Source organism: Gadus macrocephalus, chromosome 5, assembly GCF_031168955.1.
Source record: "Gadus macrocephalus chromosome 5, ASM3116895v1".
Taxonomy (NCBI): domain Eukaryota; kingdom Metazoa; phylum Chordata; class Actinopteri; order Gadiformes; family Gadidae; genus Gadus; species Gadus macrocephalus.
In genome coordinates, this window is record NC_082386.1 from 754262 (window position 1) to 778392 (window position 24131).

Below are 24131 nucleotides of genomic sequence, written 5' to 3' on the forward strand. Positions count from 1 at the left end.
CGTTCTCACCGAGTAAGAATACTCAGTGGAAGGAGCTGAAGTACAAAAGCCACGAAAAAAATTAGCTTTTCTTTTATTCTAAAAGAAAAGCTCATTTCCCCAACAAGATTGAATGCGCCATATTCATACCTAGCTATGGTCAGCCATTTGACTTTCACAATGAGAAAAATGGGCTTGGAATGAGAATTTTAAAGCAAGCGTCCTTTCTTATTGGACGAATTTTAATGATGGTCTGTGTTTATACAGGTGGGTTAGTGGCGCAATGGATAACGCGTCTGACTACGGATCAGAAGATTCCAGGTTCGACTCCTGGCTAGCTCGAAAGATTTTAAAATGCCTGGAAACTAATGCTGGGTTAATATTCCAAAGAATAACATGCACCACACCAAATTGCTCTCAGGGTAGACATTTGAGTTTCACAATGAACAATAGAGGTAGGAACAAGAAATGTTATGGGGTGATATCATTCTATTTCACTTTTTCATTTGCTTTAGACTTTTATATGATGTTTGTAGACGGGTTAGAAGTCTGCTAAGCGAGATGAATCTAAGTCCGAGCCATCGGGAGCATTCGTTCTCACCGAGTAAGAATACTCAGTGGAAGGAGCTGAAGTACAAAAGCCACGAAAAAAATTTGCTTTTCTTTTATTCTAAAAGAAAAGCTCATTTCCCCAACAAGATTGAATGCGCCATATTCATACCTAGCTATGGTCAGCCATTTGACTTTCACAATGAGAAAAATGGGCTTGGAATGAGAATTTTAATGCAAGCGTCCTTTCTTATTGGACGAATTTTAATGATGGTCTGTGTTTAAACAGGTGGGTCAGTGGCGCAATGGAAAACGCGTCTGACTACGGATCAGAAGATTCCAGGTTCGACTCCTGGCTAGCTCGAAAGATTATAAAATGCCTGGAAACTAATGCTGGGTTATTATTGCAAAGAATAACATGCACCACACCAAATTGCTCTCAGGGTAGACATTTGAGTTTCACAAAGAACAATAGAGGTAGGAAAAAGTAATTATATGGGGTGATATCATTCTATTTCACTTTTTCCTTTGCTTTAGACTTTTATATGACGTTTGTAGACGGGTTAGAAGTCTGCTAAGCGAGAAGAACCTAAGTCCGAGCCATCGGGAGTATTCGTTCTCACCGAGTAAGAATACTCAGTGGAAGGAGCTGAAGTACAAAAGCCACGAAAAAAATTAGCTTTTCTTTTATTCTAAAAGAAAAGCTCATTTCCCCAACAAGATTGAATGCGCCATATTCATACCTAGCTATGGTCAGCCATTTGACTTTCACAATGAGAAAAATGGGCTTGGAATGAGAATTTTAAAGCAAACGTCCTTTCTTATTGGACGAATTTTAATGATGGTCTGTGTTTATACAGGTGGGTTAGTGGCGCAATGGATAACGCGTCTGACTACGGATCAGAAGATTCCAGGTTCGACTCCTGGCTAGCTCGAAATATTTTAAAATGCCTGGAAACTAATGCTGGGTTATTATTCCAAAGAATAACATGCACCACACCAAATTGCTCTCAGGGTAGACATTTGAGTTTCACAATGAACAATAGAGGTAGGAACAAGGAATTTAATGGGGTGATATCATTCTATTTCACTTTTTCCTTTCCTTTAGACTTTCATATAACGTTTTAGACGTGTTAGAAGTCTGCTAAGCGAGAAGTATCTAAGTCCGAGCCATCGGGAGTATTCTGTCCCACCGAGTACAAATACTCAGTGGAAGGAGCTGAAGTGCAGAAGCCACAAAAAACACGAAAGAAATTAGCTATTCTTTTATTCTAAAAGAAAAGCTCATTTCCCCAACAAGATTGAATGCGCCATATTCATACCTTGATATGGTCAGCCATTTGACTTTCACAATGCGAAAAATGGGCTTGGAATGAGAATTTTAAAGCAAGCGTCCTTTCTTATTGGACGAATTTTAATGATGGTCTGTGTTTATACAGGTGGGCTAGTGGCGCAATGGATAACGCGTCTGACTACGGATCAGAAGATTCCAGGTTCGACTCCTGGCTTGCTCGAAAGATTTTAAAATGCCTGGAAACTAATGCTGGGTTATTATTCCAAAGAATAACATGCACCACACCAAATTGCTCTCAGGGTAGACATTTGAGTTTCACAATGAAGAATAGAGGAAGGAACAAGGAATTTAATGGGGTGATATCATTCTATTTCACTTTTTCCTTTGCTTTAGACTTTCATATAACGTTTTAGACGTGTTAGAAGTCTGCTAAGCGAGAAGTATCTAAGTCCGAGCCATCGGGAGTATTCTGTCCCACCGAGTACAAATACTCAGTGGAAGGAGCTGAAGTGCAGAAGCCACAAAAAACACGAAAGAAATTAGCTATTCTTTTATTCTAAAAGAAAAGCTCATTTCCCCAACAAGATTGAATGCGCCATATTCATACCTTGATATGGTCAGCCATTTGACTTTCACAATGAGAAAAATGGGCTTGGAATGAGAATTTTAAAGCAAGCGTCCTTTCTTATTGGACGAATTTTAATGATGGTCTGTGTTTAATCAGGTGGGCTAGTGGCGCAATGGATAATGTGTCCGACTAAGGATTAGAAGATTCCATGTTCGACTCCTGGCTAGCTCGAAAGATTTTAAAATGCCTGGAAACTAATGCTGGGTTATTATTCCAAAGAATAATATTCATATATATTCATACCTTGATATGGTCAGCCATTTGACTTTCACAATGAGAAAAATGGGCTTGGAATGAGAATTTTAAAGCAAGCGTCCTTTCTTATTGGACGAATTTTAATGATGGTCTGCGTTTATACAGGTGGGCTAGTGGCGCAATGGATAACGCGTCTGACTACGGATCAGAAGATTCTAGGTTCGACTCCTGGCTTGCTCGAAAGATTTTAAAATGCCTGGAAACTAATGCTGGGTTATTATTCCAAAGAATAACATGCACCACACCAAATTGCCCTCAGGGTAGACATTTGAGTTTCACAATGAACAATAGAGGAAGGAACAAGGAATTTAATGGGGTGACATCATTCTATTTCACTTTTTCCTTTGCTTTAGACTTTCATGTAACGTTTTAGACGTGTTAGAAGTCTGCTAAGCGAGAAGTATCTAAGTCCGAGCCATCGGGAGTATTCTGTCCCACCGAGTACAAATACTCAGTGGAAGGAGCTGAAGTGCAGAAGCCACAAAAAACACGAAAGAAATTAGCTATTCTTTTATTCTAAAAGAAAAGCTCATTTCCCCAACAAGATTGAATGCGCCATATTCATACCTAGATATGGTCAGCCATTTGACTTTCACAATGAGAAAAATGGGCTTGGAATGAGAATTTTAAAGCAAGCGTCCTTTCTTATTGGAAGAATTTTAATGATGGTCTGTGTTTAATCAGGTGGGCTAGTGGCGCAATGGATAATGTGTCCGACTAAGGATTAGAAGATTCCATGTTCAACTCCTGGCTAGCTCGAAAGATTTTAAAATGCCTGGAAACTAATGCTGGGTTATTATTCCAAAGAATAATATTCATATATATTCATACCTTGATATGGTCAGCCATTTGACTTTCACAATGAGAAAAATGGGCTTGGAATGAGAATTTTAAAGCAAGCGTCCTTTCTTATTGGACGAATTTTAATGATGGTCTGTGTTTAATCAGGTGGGCTAGTGGCGCAATGGATAATGTGTCCGACTATGGATTAGAAGATTCCATGTTCGACTCCTGGCTAGCTCGAAAGATTTTAAAATGCCTGGAAACTAATGCTGGGTTATTATTCCAAAGAATAACATGCACCACTCCAAATTGCTCTCAGGGTAGACATTTGAGTTTCACAATGAACTGTAGAGGTAGGAACAAGTAATTATATGGGGTGACATCATTCTATTTCACTTTTTCCTTTGCTTTAGACTTTCATATAACGTTTTAGACGTGTTAGAAGTCTGCTGAGCGAGAAGTATCTAAGTCCGAGCCATCGGGAGTATTCTGTCCCACCGAGTACGAATACTCAGTGGAAGGAGCTGAAGTGCAGAAGCCACAAAAAAAACGCAAGAAATTAGCTATTCTTTTATTCTAAAAGAAAAGCTCATTTCCCCCAACAAGATTGAATGCGCCATATTCATACCTAGCTATGGTCAGCCATTTGACTTTCACAATGAGAAAAATGGGCTTGGAATGAGAATTTTAAAGCAAGCGTCCTTTCTTATTGGACGAATTTTAATGATGGTCTGTGTTTATACAGGTGGGCTAGTGGCGCAATGGATAACGTGTCTGACTACGGATCAGAAGATTCCAGGTTCGACTCCTGGCTTGCTCGAAAGATTTTAAAATGCCTGGAAACTAATGCTGGGTTATTATTCCAAAGAATAACATGCACCACACCAAATTGCTCTCAGGGTAGACATTTGAGTTTCACAATGAACAATAGAGGAAGGAACAAGGAATTTAATGGGGTGACATCATTCTATTTCACTTTTTCCTTTGCTTTAGACTTTCATATAACGTTTTAGACGTGTTAGAAGTCTGCTAAGCGAGAAGTATCTAAGTCCGAGCCATCGGGAGTATTCTGTCCCACCGAGTACGAATACTCAGTGGAAGGAGCTGAAGTGCAGAAGCCACAAAAAACACGAAAGAAATTAGCTATTCTTTTATTCTAAAAGAAAAGCTCATTTCCCCAACAAGATTGAATGCGCCATATTCATACCTAGATATGGTCAGCCATTTGACTTTCACAATGAGAAAAATGGGCTTGGAATGAGAATTTTAAAGCAAGCGTCCTTTCTTATTGGACGAATTTTAATGATGGTCTGTGTTTATACAGGTGGGTTAGTGGCGCAATGGATAACGCGTCTGACTACGGATCAGAAGATTCCAGGTTCGACTCCTGGCTAGCTCGAAATTTTTTAAAATGCCTGGAAACTAATGCTGGGTTATTATTCCAAAGAATAACATGCACCACACCAAATTGCTCTCAGGGTAGACATTTGAGTTTCACAATGAACCATAGAGGTAGGAACAAGGAATTTAATGGGGTGATATCATTCTATTTCACTTTTTCCTTTCCTTTAGACTTTCATATAATGTTTTAGACGTGTTAGAAGTCTGCTAAGCGAGAAGTATCTATGTCCGAGCCATCGGGAGTATTCTGTCCCACCGAGTACAAATACTCAGTGGAAGGAGCTGAAGTGCAGAAGCCACAAAAAACACGAAAGAAATTAGCTATTCTTTTATTCTAAAAGAAAAGCTCATTTCCCCAACAAGATTGAATGCGCCATATTCATACCTAGCTATGGTCAGCAATTTGACTTTCACAATGAGAAAAATGGGCTTGGAATGAGAATTTTAAAGCAAGCGTCCTTTCTTATTGGACGAATTTTAATGATGGTCTGTGTTTATACAGGTGGGCTAGTGGCGCAATGGATAACGTGTCTGACTACGGATCAGAAGATTCCAGGTTCGACTCCTGGCTTGCTCGAAAGATTTTAAATTGCCTGGAAACTAATGCTGGGTTATTATTCCAAAGAATAACATGCACCACACCAAATTGCTCTCAGGGTAGACATTTGAGTTTCACAATGAACAATAGAGGAAGGAACAAGGAATTTAATGGGGTGACATCATTCTATTTCACTTTTTCCTTTGCTTTAGACTTTCATATAACGTTTTAGACGTGTTAGAAGTCTGCTAAGCGAGAAGTATCTAAGTCCGAGCCATCGGGAGTATTCTGTCCCACCGAGTACGAATACTCAGTGGAAGGAGCTGAAGTGCAGAAGCCACAAAAAACACGAAAGAAATTAGCTATTCTTTTATTCTAAAAGAAAAGCTCATTTCCCCAACAAGATTGAATGCGCCATATTCATACCTAGATATGGTCAGCCATTTGACTTTCACAATGAGAAAAATGGGCTTGGAATGAGAATTTTAAAGCAAGAATATGGCGCATTCAATCTTGCGTCCTTTCTTATTGGACAAATTTTAATGATGGTCTGTGTTTAAACAGGTGGGTTAGTGGCGCAATGGATAACGCGTCTGACTACGGATCAGAAGATTCCATGTTCGACTCCTGGCTAGCTAGAAAGATTATGAAATGCCTGGAAACTAATGCTGGGTTATTATTCCAAAGAATAACATGCACCACACCAAATTGCTCTCAGGGTAGACATTTGAGTTTCACAAAGAACAATAAAGGTAGGAAAAAGTAATAATATGGGGTGATATCATTCTATTTCACTTTTTCCTTTGCTTTAGACTTTTATATGACGTTTGTAGACGGGTTAGAAGTCTGCTAAGCGAGTTGAATCTAAGTCCGAGCCATCGGGAGTATTCGTTCTCACCGAGTAAGAATACTCAGTGGAAGGAGCTGAAGTACAAAAGCCACGAAAAAAATTAGCTTTTCTTTCATTCTAAAATAAAAGCTCATTTCGCCAACAAGATTGAATGCGCCATTTTCATACCTAGCTATGGTCAGCCATTTGACTTTCACAATGAGAAAAATTAGCTTGGAATGAGAATTTTAAAGCAAGCGTCCTTTCTTATTGGACGAATTTTAATGATGGTCTGTGTTTAAACAGGTGGGCTAGTGGCGCAATGGATAACGCGTCTGACTACGGATCAGAAGATTCCATGTTCGACTCCTGGCTAGCTTGCAAGATTTTAAAATGCCTGGAAACTAATGCTGGGTTATTATTCCAAAGAATAACATGCACCACTCCAAATTGCTCTCAGGGTAGACATTTGAGTTTCACAAAGGACAATAGAGGTAGGAACAAGGAATTTAATGGGGTGATATCATTCTATTTCACTTTTTCCTTTCCTTTAGACTTTCATATAACGTTTTAGACGTGTTAGAAGTCTGCTAAGCGAGAAGTATCTAAGTCCGAGCCATCGGGAGTATTCTGTCCCACCGAGTACAAATACTCAGTGGAAGGAGCTGAAGTGCAGAAGCCACAAAAAACACGAAAGAAATTAGCTATTCTTTTATTCTAAAAGAAAAGCTCATTTCCCCAACAAGATTGAATGCGCCATATTCATACCTTGATATGGTCAGCCATTTGACTTTCACAATGCGAAAAATGGGCTTGGAATGAGAATTTTAAAGCAAGCGTCCTTTCTTATTGGACGAATTTTAATGATGGTCTGTGTTTATACAGGTGGGCTAGTGGCGCAATGGATAACGCGTCTGACTACGGATCAGAAGATTCCAGGTTCGACTCCTGGCTAGCTCGAAATTTTTTAAAATGCCTGGAAACTAATGCTGGGTTATTATTCCAAAGAATAACATGCACCACACCAAATTGCTCTCAGGGTAGACATTTGAGTTTCACAATGAACCATAGAGGTAGGAACAAGGAATTTAATGGGGTGATATCATTCTATTTCACTTTTTCCTTTCCTTTAGACTTTCATATAATGTTTTAGACGTGTTAGAAGTCTGCTAAGCGAGAAGTATCTATGTCCGAGCCATCGGGAGTATTCTGTCCCACCGAGTACAAATACTCAGTGGAAGGAGCTGAAGTGCAGAAGCCACAAAAAACACGAAAGAAATTAGCTATTCTTTTATTCTAAAAGAAAAGCTCATTTCCCCAACAAGATTGAATGCGCCATATTCATACCTAGCTATGGTCAGCAATTTGACTTTCACAATGAGAAAAATGGGCTTGGAATGAGAATTTTAAAGCAAGCGTCCTTTCTTATTGGACGAATTTTAATGATGGTCTGTGTTTATACAGGTGGGCTAGTGGCGCAATGGATAACGTGTCTGACTACGGATCAGAAGATTCCAGGTTCGACTCCTGGCTTGCTCGAAAGATTTTAAATTGCCTGGAAACTAATGCTGGGTTATTATTCCAAAGAATAACATGCACCACACCAAATTGCTCTCAGGGTAGACATTTGAGTTTCACAATGAACAATAGAGGAAGGAACAAGGAATTTAATGGGGTGACATCATTCTATTTCACTTTTTCCTTTGCTTTAGACTTTCATATAACGTTTTAGACGTGTTAGAAGTCTGCTAAGCGAGAAGTATCTAAGTCCGAGCCATCGGGAGTATTCTGTCCCACCGAGTACGAATACTCAGTGGAAGGAGCTGAAGTGCAGAAGCCACAAAAAACACGAAAGAAATTAGCTATTCTTTTATTCTAAAAGAAAAGCTCATTTCCCCAACAAGATTGAATGCGCCATATTCATACCTAGATATGGTCAGCCATTTGACTTTCACAATGAGAAAAATGGGCTTGGAATGAGAATTTTAAAGCAAGAATATGGCGCATTCAATCTTGCGTCCTTTCTTATTGGACAAATTTTAATGATGGTCTGTGTTTAAACAGGTGGGTTAGTGGCGCAATGGATAACGCGTCTGACTACGGATCAGAAGATTCCATGTTCGACTCCTGGCTAGCTAGAAAGATTATGAAATGCCTGGAAACTAATGCTGGGTTATTATTCCAAAGAATAACATGCACCACACCAAATTGCTCTCAGGGTAGACATTTGAGTTTCACAAAGAACAATAAAGGTAGGAAAAAGTAATAATATGGGGTGATATCATTCTATTTCACTTTTTCCTTTGCTTTAGACTTTTATATGACGTTTGTAGACGGGTTAGAAGTCTGCTAAGCGAGTTGAATCTAAGTCCGAGCCATCGGGAGTATTCGTTCTCACCGAGTAAGAATACTCAGTGGAAGGAGCTGAAGTACAAAAGCCACGAAAAAAATTAGCTTTTCTTTCATTCTAAAATAAAAGCTCATTTCGCCAACAAGATTGAATGCGCCATTTTCATACCTAGCTATGGTCAGCCATTTGACTTTCACAATGAGAAAAATTAGCTTGGAATGAGAATTTTAAAGCAAGCGTCCTTTCTTATTGGACGAATTTTAATGATGGTCTGTGTTTAAACAGGTGGGCTAGTGGCGCAATGGATAACGCGTCTGACTACGGATCAGAAGATTCCATGTTCGACTCCTGGCTAGCTTGCAAGATTTTAAAATGCCTGGAAACTAATGCTGGGTTATTATTCCAAAGAATAACATGCACCACTCCAAATTGCTCTCAGGGTAGACATTTGAGTTTCACAAAGGACAATAGAGGTAGGAACAAGGAATTTAATGGGGTGATATCATTCTATTTCACTTTTTCCTTTCCTTTAGACTTTCATATAACGTTTTAGACGTGTTAGAAGTCTGCTAAGCGAGAAGTATCTAAGTCCGAGCCATCGGGAGTATTCTGTCCCACCGAGTACAAATACTCAGTGGAAGGAGCTGAAGTGCAGAAGCCACAAAAAACACGAAAGAAATTAGCTATTCTTTTATTCTAAAAGAAAAGCTCATTTCCCCAACAAGATTGAATGCGCCATATTCATACCTTGATATGGTCAGCCATTTGACTTTCACAATGCGAAAAATGGGCTTGGAATGAGAATTTTAAAGCAAGCGTCCTTTCTTATTGGACGAATTTTAATGATGGTCTGTGTTTATACAGGTGGGCTAGTGGCGCAATGGATAACGCGTCTGACTACGGATCAGAAGATTCCAGGTTCGACTCCTGGCTTGCTCGAAAGATTTTAAAATGCCTGGAAACTAATGCTGGGTTATTATTCCAAAGAATAACATGCACCACACCAAATTGCTCTCAGGGTAGACATTTGAGTTTCACAATGAAGAATAGAGGAAGGAACAAGGAATTTAATGGGGTGATATCATTCTATTTCACTTTTTCCTTTGCTTTAGACTTTCATATAACGTTTTAGACGTGTTAGAAGTCTGCTAAGCGAGAAGTATCTAAGTCCGAGCCATCGGGAGTATTCTGTCCCACCGAGTACAAATACTCAGTGGAAGGAGCTGAAGTGCAGAAGCCACAAAAAACACGAAAGAAATTAGCTATTCTTTTATTCTAAAAGAAAAGCTCATTTCCCCAACAAGATTGAATGCGCCATATTCATACCTTGATATGGTCAGCCATTTGACTTTCACAATGAGAAAAATGGGCTTGGAATGAGAATTTTAAAGCAAGCGTCCTTTCTTATTGGACGAATTTTAATGATGGTCTGTGTTTAATCAGGTGGGCTAGTGGCGCAATGGATAATGTGTCCGACTAAGGATTAGAAGATTCCATGTTCGACTCCTGGCTAGCTCGAAAGATTTTAAAATGCCTGGAAACTAATGCTGGGTTATTATTCCAAAGAATAATATTCATATATATTCATACCTTGATATGGTCAGCCATTTGACTTTCACAATGAGAAAAATGGGCTTGGAATGAGAATTTTAAAGCAAGCGTCCTTTCTTATTGGACGAATTTTAATGATGGTCTGCGTTTATACAGGTGGGCTAGTGGCGCAATGGATAACGCGTCTGACTACGGATCAGAAGATTCTAGGTTCGACTCCTGGCTTGCTCGAAAGATTTTAAAATGCCTGGAAACTAATGCTGGGTTATTATTCCAAAGAATAACATGCACCACACCAAATTGCCCTCAGGGTAGACATTTGAGTTTCACAATGAACAATAGAGGAAGGAACAAGGAATTTAATGGGGTGACATCATTCTATTTCACTTTTTCCTTTGCTTTAGACTTTCATGTAACGTTTTAGACGTGTTAGAAGTCTGCTAAGCGAGAAGTATCTAAGTCCGAGCCATCGGGAGTATTCTGTCCCACCGAGTACAAATACTCAGTGGAAGGAGCTGAAGTGCAGAAGCCACAAAAAACACGAAAGAAATTAGCTATTCTTTTATTCTAAAAGAAAAGCTCATTTCCCCAACAAGATTGAATGCGCCATATTCATACCTAGATATGGTCAGCCATTTGACTTTCACAATGAGAAAAATGGGCTTGGAATGAGAATTTTAAAGCAAGCGTCCTTTCTTATTGGAAGAATTTTAATGATGGTCTGTGTTTAATCAGGTGGGCTAGTGGCGCAATGGATAATGTGTCCGACTAAGGATTAGAAGATTCCATGTTCAACTCCTGGCTAGCTCGAAAGATTTTAAAATGCCTGGAAACTAATGCTGGGTTATTATTCCAAAGAATAATATTCATATATATTCATACCTTGATATGGTCAGCCATTTGACTTTCACAATGAGAAAAATGGGCTTGGAATGAGAATTTTAAAGCAAGCGTCCTTTCTTATTGGACGAATTTTAATGATGGTCTGTGTTTAATCAGGTGGGCTAGTGGCGCAATGGATAATGTGTCCGACTATGGATTAGAAGATTCCATGTTCGACTCCTGGCTAGCTCGAAAGATTTTAAAATGCCTGGAAACTAATGCTGGGTTATTATTCCAAAGAATAACATGCACCACTCCAAATTGCTCTCAGGGTAGACATTTGAGTTTCACAATGAACTGTAGAGGTAGGAACAAGTAATTATATGGGGTGACATCATTCTATTTCACTTTTTCCTTTGCTTTAGACTTTCATATAACGTTTTAGACGTGTTAGAAGTCTGCTGAGCGAGAAGTATCTAAGTCCGAGCCATCGGGAGTATTCTGTCCCACCGAGTACGAATACTCAGTGGAAGGAGCTGAAGTGCAGAAGCCACAAAAAAAACGCAAGAAATTAGCTCTTCTTTTATTCTAAAAGAAAAGCTCATTTCCCCCAACAAGATTGAATGCGCCATATTCATACCTAGCTATGGTCAGCCATTTGACTTTCACAATGAGAAAAATGGGCTTGGAATGAGAATTTTAAAGCAAGCGTCCTTTCTTATTGGACGAATTTTAATGATGGTCTGTGTTTATACAGGTGGGCTAGTGGCGCAATGGATAACGTGTCTGACTACGGATCAGAAGATTCCAGGTTCGACTCCTGGCTTGCTCGAAAGATTTTAAAATGCCTGGAAACTAATGCTGGGTTATTATTCCAAAGAATAACATGCACCACACCAAATTGCTCTCAGGGTAGACATTTGAGTTTCACAATGAACAATAGAGGAAGGAACAAGGAATTTAATGGGGTGACATCATTCTATTTCACTTTTTCCTTTGCTTTAGACTTTCATATAACGTTTTAGACGTGTTAGAAGTCTGCTAAGCGAGAAGTATCTAAGTCCGAGCCATCGGGAGTATTCTGTCCCACCGAGTACGAATACTCAGTGGAAGGAGCTGAAGTGCAGAAGCCACAAAAAACACGAAAGAAATTAGCTATTCTTTTATTCTAAAAGAAAAGCTCATTTCCCCAACAAGATTGAATGCGCCATATTCATACCTAGATATGGTCAGCCATTTGACTTTCACAATGAGAAAAATGGGCTTGGAATGAGAATTTTAAAGCAAGCGTCCTTTCTTATTGGACGAATTTTAATGATGGTCTGTGTTTATACAGGTGGGTTAGTGGCGCAATGGATAACGCGTCTGACTACGGATCAGAAGATTCCAGGTTCGACTCCTGGCTAGCTCGAAATTTTTTAAAATGCCTGGAAACTAATGCTGGGTTATTATTCCAAAGAATAACATGCACCACACCAAATTGCTCTCAGGGTAGACATTTGAGTTTCACAATGAACCATAGAGGTAGGAACAAGGAATTTAATGGGGTGATATCATTCTATTTCACTTTTTCCTTTCCTTTAGACTTTCATATAATGTTTTAGACGTGTTAGAAGTCTGCTAAGCGAGAAGTATCTATGTCCGAGCCATCGGGAGTATTCTGTCCCACCGAGTACAAATACTCAGTGGAAGGAGCTGAAGTGCAGAAGCCACAAAAAACACGAAAGAAATTAGCTATTCTTTTATTCTAAAAGAAAAGCTCATTTCCCCAACAAGATTGAATGCGCCATATTCATACCTAGCTATGGTCAGCAATTTGACTTTCACAATGAGAAAAATGGGCTTGGAATGAGAATTTTAAAGCAAGCGTCCTTTCTTATTGGACGAATTTTAATGATGGTCTGTGTTTATACAGGTGGGCTAGTGGCGCAATGGATAACGTGTCTGACTACGGATCAGAAGATTCCAGGTTCGACTCCTGGCTTGCTCGAAAGATTTTAAATTGCCTGGAAACTAATGCTGGGTTATTATTCCAAAGAATAACATGCACCACACCAAATTGCTCTCAGGGTAGACATTTGAGTTTCACAATGAACAATAGAGGAAGGAACAAGGAATTTAATGGGGTGACATCATTCTATTTCACTTTTTCCTTTGCTTTAGACTTTCATATAACGTTTTAGACGTGTTAGAAGTCTGCTAAGCGAGAAGTATCTAAGTCCGAGCCATCGGGAGTATTCTGTCCCACCGAGTACGAATACTCAGTGGAAGGAGCTGAAGTGCAGAAGCCACAAAAAACACGAAAGAAATTAGCTATTCTTTTATTCTAAAAGAAAAGCTCATTTCCCCAACAAGATTGAATGCGCCATATTCATACCTAGATATGGTCAGCCATTTGACTTTCACAATGAGAAAAATGGGCTTGGAATGAGAATTTTAAAGCAAGAATATGGCGCATTCAATCTTGCGTCCTTTCTTATTGGACAAATTTTAATGATGGTCTGTGTTTAAACAGGTGGGTTAGTGGCGCAATGGATAACGCGTCTGACTACGGATCAGAAGATTCCATGTTCGACTCCTGGCTAGCTAGAAAGATTATGAAATGCCTGGAAACTAATGCTGGGTTATTATTCCAAAGAATAACATGCACCACACCAAATTGCTCTCAGGGTAGACATTTGAGTTTCACAAAGAACAATAGAGGTAGGAAAAAGTAATAATATGGGGTGATATCATTCTATTTCACTTTTTCCTTTGCTTTAGACTTTTATATGACGTTTGTAGACGGGTTAGAAGTCTGCTAAGCGAGTTGAATCTAAGTCCGAGCCATCGGGAGTATTCGTTCTCACCGAGTAAGAATACTCAGTGGAAGGAGCTGAAGTACAAAAGCCACGAAAAAAATTAGCTTTTCTTTCATTCTAAAATAAAAGCTCATTTCGCCAACAAGATTGAATGCGCCATTTTCATACCTAGCTATGGTCAGCCATTTGACTTTCACAATGAGAAAAATTAGCTTGGAATGAGAATTTTAAAGCAAGCGTCCTTTCTTATTGGACGAATTTTAATGATGGTCTGTGTTTAAACAGGTGGGCTAGTGGCGCAATGGATAACGCGTCTGACTACGGATCAGAAGATTCCATGTTCGACTCCTGGCTAGCTTGCAAGATTTTAAAATGCCTGGAAACTAATGCTGGGTTATTATTCCAAAGAATAACATGCACCACTCCAAATTGCTCTCAGGGTAGACATTTGAGTTTCACAAAGGACAATAGAGGTAGGAACAAGGAATTTAATGGGGTGATATCATTCTATTTCACTTTTTCCTTTCCTTTAGACTTTCATATAACGTTTTAGACGTGTTAGAAGTCTGCTAAGCGAGAAGTATCTAAGTCCGAGCCATCGGGAGTATTCTGTCCCACCGAGTACAAATACTCAGTGGAAGGAGCTGAAGTGCAGAAACCACAAAAAACACGAAAGAAATTAGCTATTCTTTTATTCTAAAAGAAAAGCTCATTTCCCCAACAAGATTGAATGCGCCATATTCATACCTAGCTATGGTCAGCCATTTGACTTTCACAATGAGAAAAATGGGCTTGGAATGAGAATTTTAAAGCAAGCGTCCTTTCTTATTGGACGAATTTTAATGATGGTCTGTTTTTATTCAGGTGGGTTAGTGGCGCAATGGATAACGCGTCTGACTACGGATCAGAAGATTCCAGGTTCGACTCCTGGCTAGCTCGTAATATTTTAAAATGCCAGGAAACTAATGCTGGGTTATTATTCCAAAGAATAACATGCACCACACCAAATTGCTCTCAGGGTAGACATTTGAGTTTCACAATGAACAATAGAGGAAGGAACAAGGAATTTAATGGGGTGACATCATTCTATTTCACTTTTTCCTTTGCTTTAGACTTTCATATAACGTTTTAGACGTGTTAGAAGTCTGCTAAGCGAGAAGTATCTAAGTCCGAGCCATCGGGAGTATTCTGTCCCACCGAGTACGAATACTCAGTGGAAGGAGCTGAAGTGCAGAAGCCACAAAAAACACGAAAGAAATTAGCTATTCTTTTATTCTAAAAGAAAAGCTCATTTCCCCAACAAGATTGAATGCGCCATATTCATACCTAGATCTGGTCAGCCATTTGACTTTCACAATGAGAAAAATGGGCTTGGAATGAGAATTTTAAAGCAAGAATATGGCGCATTCAATCTTGCGTCCTTTCTTATTGGACAAATTTTAATGATGGTTTGTGTTTAAACAGGTGGGTTAGTGGCGCAATGGATAACGCGTCTGACTACGGATCAGAAGATTCCAGGTTCGACTCCTGGCTTGCTCGAAAGATTATAAAATGCCTGGAAACTAATGCTGGGTTATTATTCCAAAGAATAACATGCACCACACCAAATTGCTCTCAGGGTAGACATTTGAGTTTCACAAAGAACAATAGAGGTAGGAAAAAGTAATAATATGGGGTGATATCATTCTATTTCACTTTTTCCTTTGCTTTAGACTTTTATATGACGTTTGTAGACGGGTTAGAAGTCTGCTAAGCGAGTTGAATCTAAGTCCGAGCCATCGGGAGTATTCGTTCTCACCGAGTAAGAATACTCAGTGGAAGGAGCTGAAGTACAAAAGCCACGAAAAAAATTAGCTTTTCTTTCATTCTAAAAGAAAAGCTCATTTCGCCAACAAGATTGAATGCGCCATTTTCATACCTAGCTATGGTCAGCCATTTGACTTTCACAATGAGAAAAATGGGCTTGGAATGAGAATTTTAAAGCAAGCGTCCTTTCTTATTGGACGAATTTCAATGATGGTCAGTGTTTAAACAGGTGGGCTAGTGGCGCAATGGATAACGCGTCTGACTACGGATCAGAAGATGCCAGGTTCGACTCCTGGCTAGCTCGAAAGATTATAAAATGCCTGGAAACTAATGCTGGGTTATTATTCCAAAGAATAACATGCACCACAACAAATTGCACTCAGGGTAGACATTTGAGTATCACAAAGAACAATAGAGGTAGGAAAAAGTAATAATATGGGGTGATATCATTCTATTTCACTTTTTCCTTTGCTTTAGACTTTTATATGACGTTTGTAGACGGGTTAGAAGTCTGCTAAGCGAGTTGAATCTAAGTCCGAGCCATCGGGAGTATTCGTTCTCACCGAGTAAGAATACTCAGTGGAAGGAGCTGAAGTACAAAAGCCACGAAAAAAATTAGCTTTTCTTTCATTCTAAAAGAAAAGCTCATTTCGCCAACAAGATTGAATGCGCCATTTTCATACCTAGCTATGGTCAGCCATTTGACTTTCACAATGAGAAAAATGGGCTTGGAATGAGAATTTTAAAGCAAGCGTCCTTTCTTATTGGACGAATTTCAATGATGGTCAGTGTTTAAACAGGTGGGCTAGTGGCGCAATGGATAATGTGTCTGACTAAGGATCAGAAGATTCCATGTTCGACTCCTGGCTAGCTCGAAAGATATTAAAATGCCTGTAAACTAATGCTGGGTTATTATTCCAAAGAATAACATGCACCACTCCAAATTGCTCTCAGGGTAGACATTTGAGTTTCACAATGAACTATAGAGGTAGGAACAAGTAATTATATGGGTTGACATCATTCCATTTCACTTTTTCCTTTGCTTTAGACTTTCATATAACGTTTTAGACGTGTTAGAAGTCTGCTGAGCGAGAAGTATCTAAGTCCGAGCCATCGGGAGTATTCTGTCCCACCGAGTACAAATACTCAGTGGAAGGAGCTGAAGTGCAGAAGCCACAAAAAACACGAAAGAAATTAGCTATTCTTTTATTCTAAAAGAAAAGCTCATTTCCCCAACAAGATTGAATGCGCCATATTCATACCTAGCTATGGTCAGCCATTTGACTTTCACAATGAGAAAAATGGGCTTGGAATGAGAATTTTAAAGCAAGAATATGGCGCATTCAATCTTGCGTCCTTTCTTATTGGACAAATTTTAATGATGGTTTGTGTTTAAACTGGTGGGTTAGTGGCGCAATGGATAACGCGTCTGACTACGGATCAGAAGATTCCAGGTTCGACTCCTGGCTTGCTCGAAAGATTATAAAATGCCTGGAAACTAATGCTGGGTTATTATTCCAAAGAATAACATGCACCACACCAAATTGCTCTCAGGGTAGACATTTGAGTTTCACAAAGAACAATAGAGGTAGGAAAAAGTAATAATATGGGGTGATATCATTCTATTTCACTTTTTCCTTTGCATTAGACTTTTATATGACGTTTGTAGACGGGTTAGAAGTCTGCTAAGCGAGTTGAATCTAAGTCCGAGCCATCGGGAGTATTCGTTCTCACCGAGTAAGAATACTCAGTGGAAGGAGCTGAAGTACAAAAGCCACGAAAAAAATTAGCTTTTCTTTCATTCTAAAAGAAAAGCTCATTTCGCCAACAAGATTGAATGCGCCATTTTCATACCTAGCTATGGTCAGCCATTTGACTTACACAATGAGAAAAATTAGCTTGGAATGAGAATTTTAAAGCAAGCGTCCTTTCTTATTGGACGAATTTTAATGATGGTCGGTGTTTAAACAGGTGGGCTAGTGGCGCAATGGATAATGTGTCTGACTAAGGATCAGAAGATTCCATGTTCGACTCCTGGCTAGCTCGAAAGATTTTAAAATGCCTGGAAACTAATGCTGGGTTATTATTCCAAAGAATAACATGCACCACTCCAAATTGCTCTCAGGGTAGACATTTGAGTTTCACAATGAACTATAGAGGTAGGAACAAGTAATTATATGCGGTGACATCATTCTATTTCACTTTTTCCTTTGCTTTAGACTTTCATATAACGTTTTAGACGTGTTAGAAGTCTGCTAAGCGAGAAGTATCTAAGTCCGAGCCATCGGGAGTATTCTGTCCCACCGAGTACGAATACTCAGTGGAAGGAGCTGAAGTGCAGAAGCCACAAAAAACACGCAAGAAATTAGCTATTCTTTTATTCTAAAAGAAAAGCTCATTTCCCCAACAAGATTGAATGCGCCATATTCATACCTAGATATGGTCAGCCATTTGACTTTCACAATGAGAAAAATGGGCTTGGAATGAGAATTTTAAAGCAAGAATATGGCGCATTCAATCTTGCGTCCTTTCTTATTGGACAAATTTTAATGATGGTCGGTGTTTAGACAGGTGGGTTAGTGGCGCAATGGATATCGCGTCTGACTACGGAGCAGAAGATTCCAGGTTCGACTCCTGGCTAGCTCGAAAGATTTTAAAATGCCTGGAAACTAATGCTGGGTTATTATTACAAAGAATAACATGCACCACACAAAATTGCTCTCAGGGTAGACATTTGAGTTTCACAAAGAACAATAGAGGTAGGAACAAGAAATGTTATGGGGTGATATCATTCTATTTCACTTTTTCATTTGCTTTAGACTTATATATGATGTTTGTAGACGGGTTAGAAGTCTGCTAAGCGAGAAGAATCTAAGTCCGAGCCATCGGGAGTATTCGTTCTCACCGAGTAAGAATACTCAGTGGAAGGAGCTGAAGTACAAAAGCCACGAAAAAAATTAGCTTTTCTTTTATTCTAAAAGAAAAGCTCATTTCCCCAACAAGATTGAATGCGCTATATTCATACCTAGCTATGGTCAGCCATTTGACTTTCACAATGAGAAAAATGGGCTTGGAATGAGAATTTTAAAGCAAGCGTCCTTTCTTATTGGACGAATTTTAATGATGGTCGGTGTTTATAAAGGTGGGTTAGTGGCGCAATGGATAACGCATCTGACTACGGATCAGAAGATTCCAGGTTCGACTCCTGGCTAGCTCGAAATATTTTAAAATGCCTGGAAACTAATGCTGGGTTATTATTCCAAAGAATAACATGCACCACACCAAATTGCTCTCAGGGTAGACATTTGAGTTTCACAATGAACAATAGAGGTAGGAACAAGGAATTTAATGGGGTGATATCATTCTATTTCACTTTTTCCTTTCCTTTAGACTTTCATATAACGTTTTAGACGTGTTAGAAGTCTGCTAAGCGAGAAGTATCTATGTCCGAGCCATCGGGAGTATTCTGTCCCACCGAGTACAAATACTCAGTGGAAGGAGCTGAAGTGCAGAAGCCACAAAAAACACGAAAGAAATTAGCTATTCTTTTATTCTAAAAGAAAAGCTCATTTCCCCAACAAGATTGAATGCGCCATATTCATGCCTAGATATGGTCAGCCATTTGACTTTCACAATGAGAAAAATGGGCTTGGAATGAGAATTTTAAAGCAAGAATATGGCGCATTCAATCTTGCGTCCTTTCTTATTGGACAAATTTTAATGATGGTCAGTGTTTAAACAGGTGGGTTAGTGGCGCAATGGATAACGCGTCTGACTACGGATCAGAAGATGCCAGGTTCGACTCCTGGCTAGCTCGAAAGATTATAAAATGCCTGGAAACTAATGCTGGGTTATTATTCCAAAGAATAACATGCACCACAACAAATTGCACTCAGGGTAGACATTTGAGTATCACAAAGAACAATAGAGGTAGGAAAAAGTAATAATATGGGGTGATATCATTCTATTTCACTTTTTCCTTTGCTTTAGACTTTTATATGACGTTTGTAGACGGGTTAGAAGTCTGCTAAGCGAGTTGAATCTAAGTCCGAGCCATCGGGAGTATTCGTTCTCACCGAGTAAGAATACTCAGTGGAAGGAGCTGAAGTACAAAAGCCACGAAAAAAATTAGCTTTTCTTTCATTCTAAAAGAAAAGCTCATTTCGCCAACAAGATTGAATGCGCCATTTTCATACCTAGCTATGGTCAGCCATTTGACTTTCACAATGAGAAAAATGGGCTTGGAATGAGAATTTTAAAGCAAGCGTCCTTTCTTATTGGACGAATTTCAATGATGGTCAGTGTTTAAACAGGTGGGCTAGTGGCGCAATGGATAACGCGTCTGACTACGGATCAGAAGATGCCAGGTTCGACTCCTGGCTAGCTCGAAAGATTATAAAATGCCTGGAAACTAATGCTGGGTTATTATTCCAAAGAATAACATGCACCACAACAAATTGCACTCAGGGTAGACATTTGAGTATCACAAAGAACAATAGAGGTAGGAAAAAGTAATAATATGGGGTGATATCATTCTATTTCACTTTTTCCTTTGCTTTAGACTTTTATATGACGTTTGTAGACGGGTTAGAAGTCTGCTAAGCGAGTTGAATCTAAGTCCGAGCCATCGGGAGTATTCGTTCTCACCGAGTAAGAATACTCAGTGGAAGGAGCTGAAGTACAAAAGCCACGAAAAAAATTAGCTTTTCTTTCATTCTAAAAGAAAAGCTCATTTCGCCAACAAGATTGAATGCGCCATTTTCATACCTAGCTATGGTCAGCCATTTGACTTTCACAATGAGAAAAATGGGCTTGGAATGAGAATTTTAAAGCAAGCGTCCTTTCTTATTGGACGAATTTCAATGATGGTCAGTGTTTAAACAGGTGGGCTAGTGGCGCAATGGATAATGTGTCTGACTAAGGATCAGAAGATTCCATGTTCGACTCCTGGCTAGCTCGAAAGATATTAAAATGCCTGTAAACTAATGCTGGGTTATTATTCCAAAGAATAACATGCACCACTCCAAATTGCTCTCAGGGTAGACATTTGAGTTTCACAATGAACTATAGAGGTAGGAACAAGTAATTATATGGGTTGACATCATTCCATTTCACTTTTTCCTTTGCTTTAGACTTTCATATAACGTTTTAGACGTGTTAGAAGTCTGCTGAGCGAGAAGTATCTAAGTCCGAGCCATCGGGAGTATTCTGTCCCACCGAGTACGAATACTCAGTGGAAGGAGCTGAAGTGCAGAAGCCACAAAAAACACGCAAGAAATTAGCTATTCTTTTATACTAAAAGAAAAGCTCATTTCCCCAACAAGATTGAATGCGCCATATTCATACCTAGATATGGTCAGCCATTTGACTTTCACAATGAGAAAAATGGGCTTGGAATGAGAATTTTAAAGCAAGAATATGGCGCATTCAATCTTGCGTCCTTTCTTATTGGACAAATTTTAATGATGGTCTGTGTTTAGACAGGTGGGTTAGTGGCGCAATGGATAACGCGTCTGACTACGGATCAGAAGATTCCAGGTTCGACTCCTGGCTAGCTCGCAAGATTTTAAAATGCCTGGAAACTAATGCTGGGTTATTATTCCAAAGAATAACATGCACCACACCAAATTGCTCTCAGGGTAGACATTTGAGTTTCACAATGAACTATAGAGGTAGGAACAAGTAATTATATGGGGTGATATCATTCTATTTCACTTTTTCATTTGCTTTAGACTTTTATATGACGTTTGTAGACGGGTTAGAAGTCTGCTAAGCGAGAAGAACCTAAGTCCGAGCCATCGGGAGTATTCGTTCTCACCGAGTAAGAATACTCAGTGGAAGGAGCTGAAGTACAAAAGCCACGAAAAAAATTAGCTTTTCTTTTATTCTAAAAGAAAAGCTCATTTCCCCAACAAGATTGAATGCGCCATATTCATACCTAGCTATGGTCAGCCATTTGACTTTCACAATGAGAAAAATGGACTTGGAATGAGAATTTTAAAGCAAGCGTCCTTTCTTATTGGACGAATTTTAATGATGGTCTGTGTTTATTCAGGTGGGTTAGTGGCGCAATGGATAACGCGTCTGACTACGGATCAGAAGATGCCAGGTTCGACTCCTGGCTAGCTCGAAATATTTTAAAATGCCTGGGAACTAATGCTGGGTTATTATTCCAAAGAATAACATGCACCACACCAAATTGCTCTCAGGGTAGACATTTGAGTTTCACAATGAACAATAGAGGTAGGAACAAGGAATTTAATGGGGTGATATCATTCTATTTCACTTTTTCCTTTCCTTTAGACTTTCATATAACGTTTTAGACGTGTTAGAAGTCTGCTAAGCGAGAAGTATCTAAGTCCGAGCCATCGGGAGTATTCTGTCCCACCGAGTACGAATACTCAGTGGAAGGAGCTGAAGTGCAGAAGCCACAAAAAACACGCAAGAAATTAGCTATTCTTTTATTCTAAAAGAAAAGCTCATTTCCCCAACAAGATTGAATGCGCCATATTCATACCTAGATATGGTCAGCCATTTGACTTTCACAATGAGAAAAATGGGCTTGGAATGAGAATTTTAAAGCAAGAATATGGCGCATTCAATCTTGCGTCCTTTCTTATTGGACAAATTTTAATGATGGTCGGTGTTTAGACAGGTGGGTTAGTGGCGCAATGGATAACGCGTCTGACTACGGATCAGAAGATTCCAGGTTCGACTCCTGGCTAGCTCGAAAGATTTTAAAATGCCTGGAAACTAATGCTGGGTTATTATTACAAAGAATAACATGCACCACACAAAATTGCTCTCAGGGTAGACATTTGAGTTTCACAAAGAACAATAGAGGTAGGAACAAGAAATGTTATGGGGTGATATCATTCTATTTCACTTTTTCATTTGCTTTAGACTTTTATATGATGTTTGTAGACGGGTTAGAAGTCTGCTAAGCGAGAAGAATCTAAGTCCGAGCCATCGGGAGTATTCGTTCTCACCGAGTAAGAATACTCAGTGGAAGGAGCTGAAGTACAAAAGCCACGAAAAAAATTAGCTTTTCTTTTATTCTAAAAGAAAAGCTCATTTCCCCAACAAGATTGAATGCGCTATATTCATACCTAGCTATGGTCAGCCATTTGACTTTCACAATGAGAAAAATGGGCTTGGAATGAGAATTTTAAAGCAAGCGTCCTTTCTTATTGGACGAATTTTAATGATGGTCTGTGTTTATAAAGGTGGGTTAGTGGCGCAATGGATAACGCGTCTGACTACGGATCAGAAGATTCCAGGTTCGACTCCTGGCTAGCTCGAAATATTTTAAAATGCCTGGAAACTAATGCTGGGTTATTATTCCAAAGAATAACATGCACCACACCAAATTGCTCTCAGGGTAGACATTTGAGTTTCACAATGAACAATAGAGGTAGGAACAAGGAATTTAATGGGGTGATATCATTCTATTTCACTTTTTCCTTTCCTTTAGACTTTCATATAACGTTTTAGACGTGTTAGAAGTCTGCTAAGCGAGTAGTATCTATGTCCGAGCCATCGGGAGTATTCTGTCCCACCGAGTACAAATACTCAGTGGAAGGAGCTGAAGTGCAGAAGCCACAAAAAACACGAAAGAAATTAGCTATTCTTTTATTCTAAAAGAAAAGCTCATTTCCCCAACAAGATTGAATGCGCCATATTCATACCTAGCTATGGTCAGCCATTTGACTTTCACAATGAGAAAAATGGGCTTGGAATGAGAATTTTAAAGCAAGCGTCCTTTCTTATTGGACGAATTTTAATGATGGTCTGTGTTAATACTGGTGGGCTAGTGGCGCAATGGATAATGTGTCTGACTAAGGATCAGAAGATTCCATGTTCGACTCCTGGCTAGCTCGAAAGATATTAAAATGCCTGGAAACTAATGCTGGGTTATTATTCCAAAGAATAACATGCACCACTCCAAATTGCTCTCAGGGTAGACATTTGAGTTTCACAATGAACTATAGAGGTAGGAACAAGTAATTATATGGGGTGACATCATTCTATTTCACTTTTTCCTTTGCTTTAGACTTTCATATAACGTTTTAGACGTGTTAGAAGTCTGCTGAGCGAGAAGTATCTAAGTCCGAGCCATCGGGAGTATTCTGTCCCACCGAGTACGAATACTCAGTGGAAGGAGCTGAAGTGCAGAAGCCACAAAAAACACGCAAGAAATTAGCTATTCTTTTATTCTAAAAGAAAAGCTCATTTCCCCAACAAGATTGAATGCGCCATATTCATACCTAGCTATGGTCAGCCATTTGACTTTCACAATGAGAAAAATGGGCTTGGAATGAGAATTTTAAAGCAAGCGTCCTTTCTTATTGGACGAATTTTAATGATGGTCTGTGTTTTTACAGGTGGGTTAGTGGCGCAATGGTTAACTAGTCTGACTACGGATCAGAAGATTTCAGGTTCGACTCCTGGCTTGCTCGAAAGATTTTAAAATGCCTGGAAACTAATGCTGGGTTATTATTACAAAGAATAACATGCACCACACAAAATTGCTCTCAGGGTAGAC

At 39.2% G+C, this 24131-nt stretch overlaps 9 non-coding genes across 9 annotated transcripts; all 9 read left to right on the forward strand.

Moving 5' to 3' along the window:
* The first annotated feature begins 248 nt into the window (after positions 1-248).
* On the forward strand, positions 249-321 carry trnar-acg (transfer RNA arginine (anticodon ACG)). Its single transcript has one exon. It is a non-coding gene; the product is annotated as a tRNA-Arg (tRNA).
* A 1069-nt stretch (positions 322-1390) lies between these two features.
* Positions 1391-1463, forward strand: trnar-acg (transfer RNA arginine (anticodon ACG)). The gene has a single exon. It is a non-coding gene; the product is annotated as a tRNA-Arg (tRNA).
* Positions 1464-4814: 3351 nt separating this feature from the next.
* On the forward strand, positions 4815-4887 carry trnar-acg (transfer RNA arginine (anticodon ACG)). Its single transcript has one exon. It is a non-coding gene; the product is annotated as a tRNA-Arg (tRNA).
* A 2256-nt stretch (positions 4888-7143) lies between these two features.
* Positions 7144-7216, forward strand: trnar-acg (transfer RNA arginine (anticodon ACG)). Its single transcript has one exon. It is a non-coding gene; the product is annotated as a tRNA-Arg (tRNA).
* Positions 7217-12317: 5101 nt separating this feature from the next.
* On the forward strand, positions 12318-12390 carry trnar-acg (transfer RNA arginine (anticodon ACG)). Its single transcript has one exon. It is a non-coding gene; the product is annotated as a tRNA-Arg (tRNA).
* Positions 12391-14646: 2256 nt separating this feature from the next.
* trnar-acg (transfer RNA arginine (anticodon ACG)) lies at positions 14647-14719 on the forward strand. The gene has a single exon. It is a non-coding gene; the product is annotated as a tRNA-Arg (tRNA).
* A 6353-nt stretch (positions 14720-21072) lies between these two features.
* Positions 21073-21145, forward strand: trnar-acg (transfer RNA arginine (anticodon ACG)). The gene has a single exon. It is a non-coding gene; the product is annotated as a tRNA-Arg (tRNA).
* A 1098-nt stretch (positions 21146-22243) lies between these two features.
* Positions 22244-22316, forward strand: trnar-acg (transfer RNA arginine (anticodon ACG)). Its single transcript has one exon. It is a non-coding gene; the product is annotated as a tRNA-Arg (tRNA).
* Positions 22317-22814: 498 nt separating this feature from the next.
* Positions 22815-22887, forward strand: trnar-acg (transfer RNA arginine (anticodon ACG)). The gene has a single exon. It is a non-coding gene; the product is annotated as a tRNA-Arg (tRNA).
* Positions 22888-24131: the final 1244 nt, after the last annotated feature.